Consider the following 8,625-nt stretch of genomic DNA (forward strand, 5'->3'; position numbering starts at 1 on the left):
AGGTATTCCGTGAGGGGCATGGCGAGTTCCTCAAATTTTTTATTTTTTGTCACAAGTTAGTGGAAAATGATGATTTTTTTTTTTTTTTTTCATACAAAGTCTCATATTCCACTAACTTGTGACAAAAAATAAAAATTTCCATGAACTCACTATGCCCATCAGCGAATACCTTGGGGTCTCTTCTTTCCAAAATGGGGTCACTTGTGGGGTAGTTATACTGCCCTGGCATTCTAGGGGCCCAAATGTGTGGTAAGGAGTTTGAAATCAAATTCTGTAAAAAATCACCTGTGAAATCCGAAAGGTGCTCTTTGGAATATGGGCCCCTTTGCCCACCTAGGCTGCAAAAAAGTGTCACACATCTGGTATCCCCGTACTCAGGAGAAGTTGAGGAATGTGTTTTGGGGTGTCTTTTTACATATACCCATGCTGGGTGAGAGAAATATCTTGGTCAAATGCCAACTTTGTATAAAAAAATTGGAAAAGTTGTCTTTTGCCAAGATATTTCTCTCACCCAGCATGGGTATATGTAAAATGACACCCCAAAACACATTCCCCACCTTCTCCTGAGTACGGAGATACCAGATGTGTGACACTTTTTTGCAGCCTAGGTGGGCAAAGGGGCCCATATTCCAAAGAGCACCTTTCGGATTTCACAGGTGATTTTTTACAGAATTTGATTTCAAACTCCTTACCACACATTTGGGCCCCTAGAATGCCAGGGCAGTATAACTACCCCACAAGTGACCCCATTTTGGAAAGAAGAGACCCCAAGGTATTCGCTGATGGGCATAGTGAGTTCATGGAAATTTTTATTTTTTGTCACAAGTTAGTGGAATATGAGACTTTGTATGAAAAAAAAAAAAAATAAAAAAATCATCATTTTCCACTAACTTGTGACAAAAAATAAAAAATTTGAGGAACTCGCCATGCCCCTCACGGAATACCTTGGGGTGTCTTCTTTCCAAAATGGGGTCACTTGTGGGGTAGTTATACTGCCCTGGCATTTTCCAGGGGCCCTAATGTCTGGTAAGTAGGTAAATGACCTGTGAAATCCGAAAGGTGCTCCTTGGAATGTGGGCCCCTTTGCCCACCTAGGCTGCAAAAAAGTGTCACACATCTGGTATCTCCGTACTCAGGAGAAGGTGGGGAATGTGTTTTGGGGTGTCATTTTACATATACCCATGCTGGGTGAGAGAAATATCTTGGCAAAAGACAACTTTTCCCATTTTTTTTATACTAAGTTGACATTTGACCAAGATATTTATCTCACCCAGCATGGGTATATGTAAAATGACACCCCAAAACATATTCCCCAACTTCTGCTGAATACGGAGATACCACATGTGTGACACTTTTTTGCAGCCTAGGTGGGCAAAGGTGCCCAAATTCCTTTTAGGAGGGCATTTTTAGACATTTGGATACCAGACTTCTTCTCACGCTTTGGGGCCCCTAAAATGCCAGGGCAGTATAAATACCCCACATGTGACCCCATTTTGGAAAGAAGACACCCCAAGGTATTCAATGAGGGGCATGGCGAGTTCATTGAAAAAAAAATTTTTTGGCACAAGTTAGCGGAAATTGATTTTTTTGATTTTGTTCTCACAAAGTCTCCCTTTCCGCTAACTTGGGACAAAAATTTCAATCTTTCATGGACTCAATAAGCCCCTCAGCGAATACCTTGGGGTGTCTTCTTTCCAAAATGGTGTTATTTGTGGGGTGTTTGTACTGCCCTGGCATTTGAGGGTCTCCGCAATCATTACATGTATGCCCAGCATTAGGAGTTTCTGCTATTCTCCTTATATTGAGCATACGGGTAATGAGATTTTTTTTTTCCGTTCAGCCTCTGGGCTGAAAGAAAAAAATGAACGGCACAGATTTCTTCATTCGCATCGATCAATGTGGATGAAAAAATCTCTGCCAAAAAAAGAAAAAGGAGGGGAAAGGCGTCTGCCAGGACATAGGAGCTCCGCCCAACATCCATACCCACTTCAGCTCGTATGCCCTGGCAAACCAGATTTCTCCATTCACATCAATCGATGTGGATGAATAAATCATTGGCGGGATTTTTTTTTTTATATATACAAAGTGTTTGCCAAAGTATATGAACACCGCCACCTCCTCAGCTCATATGCCTCGGCAAACGTATCTTTTACTGCAGAGGAGAAATCTCGTCTTGCAGCGCCGCATACACCGACTTGCGTGTAATCTGACAGCAGCGCAATGCTTCTGTCCGAATGCACATCAGTGCTGCAGCTGGTCGATCGGTTGGTCCACCTGAAAGGTAAAAAAAACAAAACAAAAAAGAAAAAACCAGGCCGCAAAGCAATAACTTTATTAACTGTTGAACAGAACATAGAAACTTTTTTTAAACTTTTTTAACTGAACGTTTAACTTTTTTACTTACCGGTATTTTTTTTTTTGTTTAGTTTTTTTTACCTTTATAGAACAAACCTCTTCTTCCCCATGGGACAATGTGCAAAGCGCAAATCGCCCAAAGATGTGGCGAAGTACGTTATGCACTTTATCCCAGGTGAAAGGAGAGGTTTGCAGCAGCTGTGAGTGAATGGGCCCTAATAGCCCTGTGTGCCTGTCCTGGTGAGATGTGATCCCTATGCTAGGTGTACCTGTGTGTGGTACTTCCGGAAACACTCTCCATAGCATAGGGCAGGGTGGTCAGCACAGTCAGGACAGAAATAGCGGGTGTCACGCCTTATTCCACTCCTGCTACAGACACGACATCTTTTTCGGGGTGACGGTTGGGTTGAGGTACCAGGAACGACACTGGGGAAATGTCGCTCGTGTAGACGGCTAACTACACTGGTGGATGGGGCCACGGAACCTCCTGGGTAAAGGAGGTTCTCGATGATCTCTTCCTGGAATTTGAGGAAGGATCCTGTTCTCCCAGCCTTACTGTAGAGAACAAAACTATTGTAGAGCGCCAATTGAATTAAATATACAGACACCTTCTTATACCAGCGTCTGGTTCTGCGGGAAACTAAATACGGAGACAACATCTGGTCATTGAAGTCCACCCCTCCCATGAGCGCATTATAGTCGTGGACACAGAGGGGCTTTTCAATGACACGGGTTGCTCGCTCAATTTGGATTGTCGTGTCTGCGTGACTGGAGGAGAGCATGTAAACGTCACGCTTGTCTCTCCATTTCACCGCGAGCAGTTCTTCGTTACACAAGGCAGCCCTCTGCCCCCTTGCAAGACGGGTGGTTACAAGCCGTTGGGGGAAGCCCACGCGACTAGTTCGCGCCGTGCCACAGGCGCAAATCCGTTCTAGAAACAAATGCCTAAAGAGGGCCACACTTGTGTAGAAATTGTCCACATAAAGATGGTACCCCTTGCCGAATAAGGGTGACACCAAGTCCCAGACTGTCTTCCCACTGCTCCCCAGGTAGTCAGGGCAACCGACCGGCTCCAGGGTCTGATCTTTTCCCTCATAGATCCGAAATTTGTGGGTATAGCCTGTGGCCCTTTCACAGAGCTTATACAATTTGACCCCATACCGGGCACGCTTGCTTGGGATGTATTGTTTGAAGCCAAGGCGCCTGGTAAAATGTATTAGGGACTCGTCTACGCAGATGTTTTGCTCAGGGGTATACAAATCTGCAAATTTCAGGTTGAAATGGTCTATGAGGGGCCGAATTTTGTGGAGCCGGTCAAAAGCAGGGTGGCCTCTGGGACGGGAGGTGGTGTTGTCGCTAAAATGCAGAAAACGGAGGATGGTCTCAAATCGTGTCCTGGACATAGCAGCAGAGAACATGGGCATGTGATGAATTGGGTGCGTTGACCAATATGACCGCAATTCATGCTTTTTTGTCAGGCCCATGTTGAGGAGAAGGCCCAAAAAAATTTTAAGTTCGGAAACTTGGACTGGTTTCCACCGGAAAGGCTGGGCATAATAGCTTCCCGGGTTAGCGGTTATAAATTGTGTGGCATACTGGTTGGTCTCTGCCACGACTAAGTCCAAGAGCTCCGCAGTCAAGAACAGCTCAAAAAATCCCAGGGCCGAACCGATTTGAGCCGTCTCAACCCGAACTCCAGACTGGGCGGTGAAAGGGGGAACTACAGGTGCGGCTGAAGTTGGTGACTGCCAATCAGGATTTGCCAGCACCTCAGGGACTCTAGGGGCTCTACGGGCCTGTCTGTGCGGTGGCTGCGACGGGGTAACTATTGCACGTGCCACCGTACCAGCTTCAACTGCCCTTCTGGTGCTCGCTACTTCACCAGGTTGTACGGCAGTGCTGGTACTAGGTCCAGGAAGGGCTGCGCTGCTGGTGTATGCCTCACCACGTGATCCGGCAGCGACAGCCCCACTCTGCTGCTCTTGAAGCGGATCCTGCGTAACCTGTGGTCTAGCGACATGGGGCCGGGTACGCCTGGTGCTGCCAGGGACCTCAACCTCCTCGTCCGAACTTTGGGTCAGAGAGCCACTGCTTTCCACAGGTTCATATTCTGACCCGCTAGATTCGTCAGATGAGGGTTCCCACTCCTCATCCGACTGGGTCAGAATCCTGTAGGCCTCTTCAGAAGAATACCCCCTGTTTGACATTTTGGACTACTAAATTTAGGGGTATTCCCTGAGACTACCCAAGAAAAAAAGCAAACCTGTCTTACAAAGGGGAGGCTAGCGAAGTACCGGAGGCCGCTGCGGTTGATAAAAAATATCAAAACTGATTTTTTTTATCGCCGCAGTGCGTGTAAAATGAATGTGCAGTGATCAAAAAATATATATTTTTTGTCACTGCGGTGGGGCGGGCGTGGGTGAACGCACGTGTGGGCGACCGATCAGGCCTGATCGGGCAAACACTGCGTTTTGGGTGGAGGGCGAACTAAAGTGACACTAATACTATTATAGATCTGACCGTGATCAGTTTTGATCACTTACAGATACTATAAAAGTACAAATGCTGATTAGCGATACGCTAAACAGCGAATAAAAGTGACTGCGGTGCGGTGGGGTGGGCGCTAACTGACGCTAACTACCTAACCAAGGGGCCTAAACTATCCCTAAAACCTAACAGCCAATACTAGTGAAAAAAAAAAAGTGACAGTTTACACTGATCACTTTTTTTCCTTTCACTAGTGATTGACAGGGGCGATCAAAGGGGTGATCAAAGGGTTAATTGGGGTGCAGGTGGGTGATCTGGGGCTAAGGTGTAGTGTTGGTGCTACTCACAGTTCAGTCTGCTCCTGTGCTGGATCTAACCGACGAAAAGGACCAGCACAGGAGCAGACAAGCCATATAACAGATCATATTTACTAATATGATCTGTTATATGACTTTTGATTGGATTTTTTGAAAATCGCCAGCCTGCCAGCCAATGATCGTTGCTGGCAGGCTGGTGACGAAATACTTCTTTTAATTTTGCCGGCCCGCGATGCGCATGCGCGGGCCGGCTTTGAGCGAAATCTCGCGTCTCGCGAGATGACGCGTATATGCGTGACTGTGCGCAGCGCTGCCACCTCCGGAACGCAATCCTGCGTTAGGCGGTCCGGAGGTGGTTAAGGACATTACATCAAAGTTGGATCAGCCTGTAGTGTGTTTTTCCACTTTAATTTTGAGTGTGACTCCAAATCCAGACCTCCATGGGTTAAAAAATTAGATTTCCATTTTTTAATTTTTGTGTGATTTTGTTGTCAGCACATTCAACTATGTAAAGAACAAAGTATTTCAGACAAATATTTAATTCAGGTCTAGGATGTGTTATTTTTGTGTTCCCTTAATTTTTTTGAGCAGTGTATTTCTAGAGACAAAGTGTCCCAACTTGAAATACTTAATGGGACCAGGAACTAGAGGACCATTATATATGATGTAGCAGAGCTCTAGAGTAAGTCAAGACGATCTTTAATCTTCATTGAGAGGAAGGCGTCTTGGTGTGGATGAGTTGCGTCCTCTTCTTGACCTTTGATGTTTGGCCTGGCGAGGAGTCTCCCATGGGGTAACTGCTGGGAGGTTGGTAGATGATATATTTCCTTGGATGACATCCCAGTTTTCAATGCGAAGTTGATCAATTTGCAGGATATCAAAAGCTTTAGTCAGGTCTTGATACGAGGATATGGAAAATCTCTGACCATTAAAAAGGAAGGATAATCCAAAAGGAAAAAGCCATTTATACATAACTTTGTTGTTGCGTAACCATTCAGTTAGCGGTTTTAGGGCCTTCCTTTTCTTTAAGGTGGTTTGTGCCAAGTCCTGATATATAGAAATAGGACAATCTTCCACGTTCACTTGTGGAGCATTCCTAGCTCTGCTCAGTATAGCGTCCTTGACAGGGTAATGGAGGAATTTACAGATCACATCCCTTGGTGGTTCTGTAGGTTGAGGCTTGGGTCGCAGTGCCCTGTGTGCCCTCTCTATAATGATCTCATGAGAGGAATCTGGACCTAGCAGCTGCATGCAAATATTCATCACTGCTTCATGTATTTCGTCAGTGCCCACAGATTCTGGTATGCCTCTAAATCGCAAGTTATTGCGTCTTCCCCTGTTCTCCTGGTCCTCCAGGAGTATGTATAGGGAATTCAGATGTTTCTGGTGCAGGGACAGAGCGGAAAAAGTTTCGTTTTGATGCGATATAATCGCCGCTTGTGTGTCTTCTAACACTTCCACTCTCCTCCCAATATGGCGCATGTCTTCTTTAATTGCAGCCAGATCTTTTTTGAGGGGATTCAGCGCTTCGCTCAAGGCTTCTTTCAGAAATTATCTAGATATAGGTAGGGTATCGGCCCCAGGGGAGACCTCCCTTACCTTCTCAGAGGCAGCTGCAGCTTTCATGCTGTTCCCTGCTGCTTTCGGCGTTCCGGGCGCCATCTTAGAATCCTTAGCCACATGTGCCTGTGCAGCTTTCTTTAGAAATTTGTCCATGGATTCATTAGTTGTCGCTTCTTTAACTTGTCCCTGTGTGTCCACGGATCTGGGGCCACCTATTTTGACCATTTTGGGTCCGAATTGCTGGATGATTAAGGCTGTGAGGGCTTCTTATACAGCAGAGCTGCACTTCAAGCTGCCATCTAGCTCTGGTGCAGGCTCCGCCCCCACAATTCATTTCTAGTAGTAATAATAAAGGGACGGCACAACATAGAGTCATAAGAATAGGGGCTCCAGAATTGTTATTACATGGGGATTGCATGTAGTTACTAAAACAGACATAAAGTACAATCCCTGTTCAGATATTATTCCCTCTAGCGCTGCAAATTCCAGGACAAAGTGAGTGAAAATAGTCTGCACAATAAAATGAGAAAAGAAGGATTGCGCTGCAGGAGAGTATTCTTATTATATTCAAGTCCAAAAAATATTGGTGTTCTATAGTCTGTGGAAATCTTCAGTCAAACAGGTTCATCTATACACATCAAACTCAGCTATGGTGTGGAAATCTGAAAAAAATTGAAACCGCACTATGGTGTAGTAACTTCTCAAAGGAGGTGTCGCCTGTGAACAGGTTATACTCACAAGACTCAGATGATATTAAGCATAACAAGCAGGTTCAGCGATGTCATCCACCAAAAAACATTAAAGTGAAGGTGAAACTGAAGTAGTCAGAAGGTCCGGAAAACGGATACAGGTATGCGTTGTGGCTGGTAGATGTTCAATCAGCCTAAGATGTCGCCTTCTGAGCCGCACGGACTGGGTGCTTGACCGCTTGTATAGAATCTTGCAAAGCTCCACAATCCCAGAGAAGGAAAGACCACTTTCACAGGATATCACCAGACTCTCCACTCTTCAGGTTCTCAAAGAAAGGAGGTCAACCAATAGTGAAGTACGTACCACAGTGTTAAATGAAAAGATTTATTATACTCACAAAAATCACAAGTATAGGAGCAAGTTAAAATAAGTACACAGTGCCCGACCCGGGTTTCGCCATGATGCTTCGTCTGGGGCGTGTGTGAACCCAGCCTTAGAGCTGATTCACACGAGCAAGTCCATTGCGGGAATCACGCTCCATGTGTGTGTGATCCTCCGCTCTGGACTTGCAGGAGCGCACGGCATTATTATGATTTATAATGCTATGTGTCTCTGCTTGACCTTATTTCTACAGAATCATACTGCCAGCTTTATGTCTGTGGAAAAAAGGCCAAGCAGAGGCACATAGCATTATAAATCATGATAATGCCATGCGCTCCTGCAAGTCCAGAGCGGAGGATCACACACACACACACACATACACACACGGAGCGTGATTCCTGCAATGGACTCACTTGTGTGAAACAGCCCTAAATCTTCCCTGGTCCAGGGGACTCCTCATATGTAGAGATCTGATGACTGGAGACACAGGGCACCACATCATTTCCCCTGCAGAGACAAAGTCTGCATCTACTCTAAAAATATCAGTTTGAGGCCCCATTCACACGTCCGCAATTTCGTTCCGCATTTTGCGTAACGGAATTGCGGACCCATTTATTTCTATGGGGCCGTACGATGTGCGGCCCGTCTCTGGAAATGCTGGCCCGCACTTCCGGGTCCGCATTTCCGTTCTCGGAAAAAAATAGAACATGTCCTATTCTTGTCCGCAATTGCAGACAAAAATAGGCATATTCTATTAGTGCCGGCGATTGCCGTGTCCGTGTTTTGCGGATCCGTGGATCCACAAAACGCGTTACGGACGTGTGAATGGACC

Source organism: Bufo bufo, chromosome 2 (assembly GCF_905171765.1).
Source record: "Bufo bufo chromosome 2, aBufBuf1.1, whole genome shotgun sequence".
Taxonomy (NCBI): domain Eukaryota; kingdom Metazoa; phylum Chordata; class Amphibia; order Anura; family Bufonidae; genus Bufo; species Bufo bufo.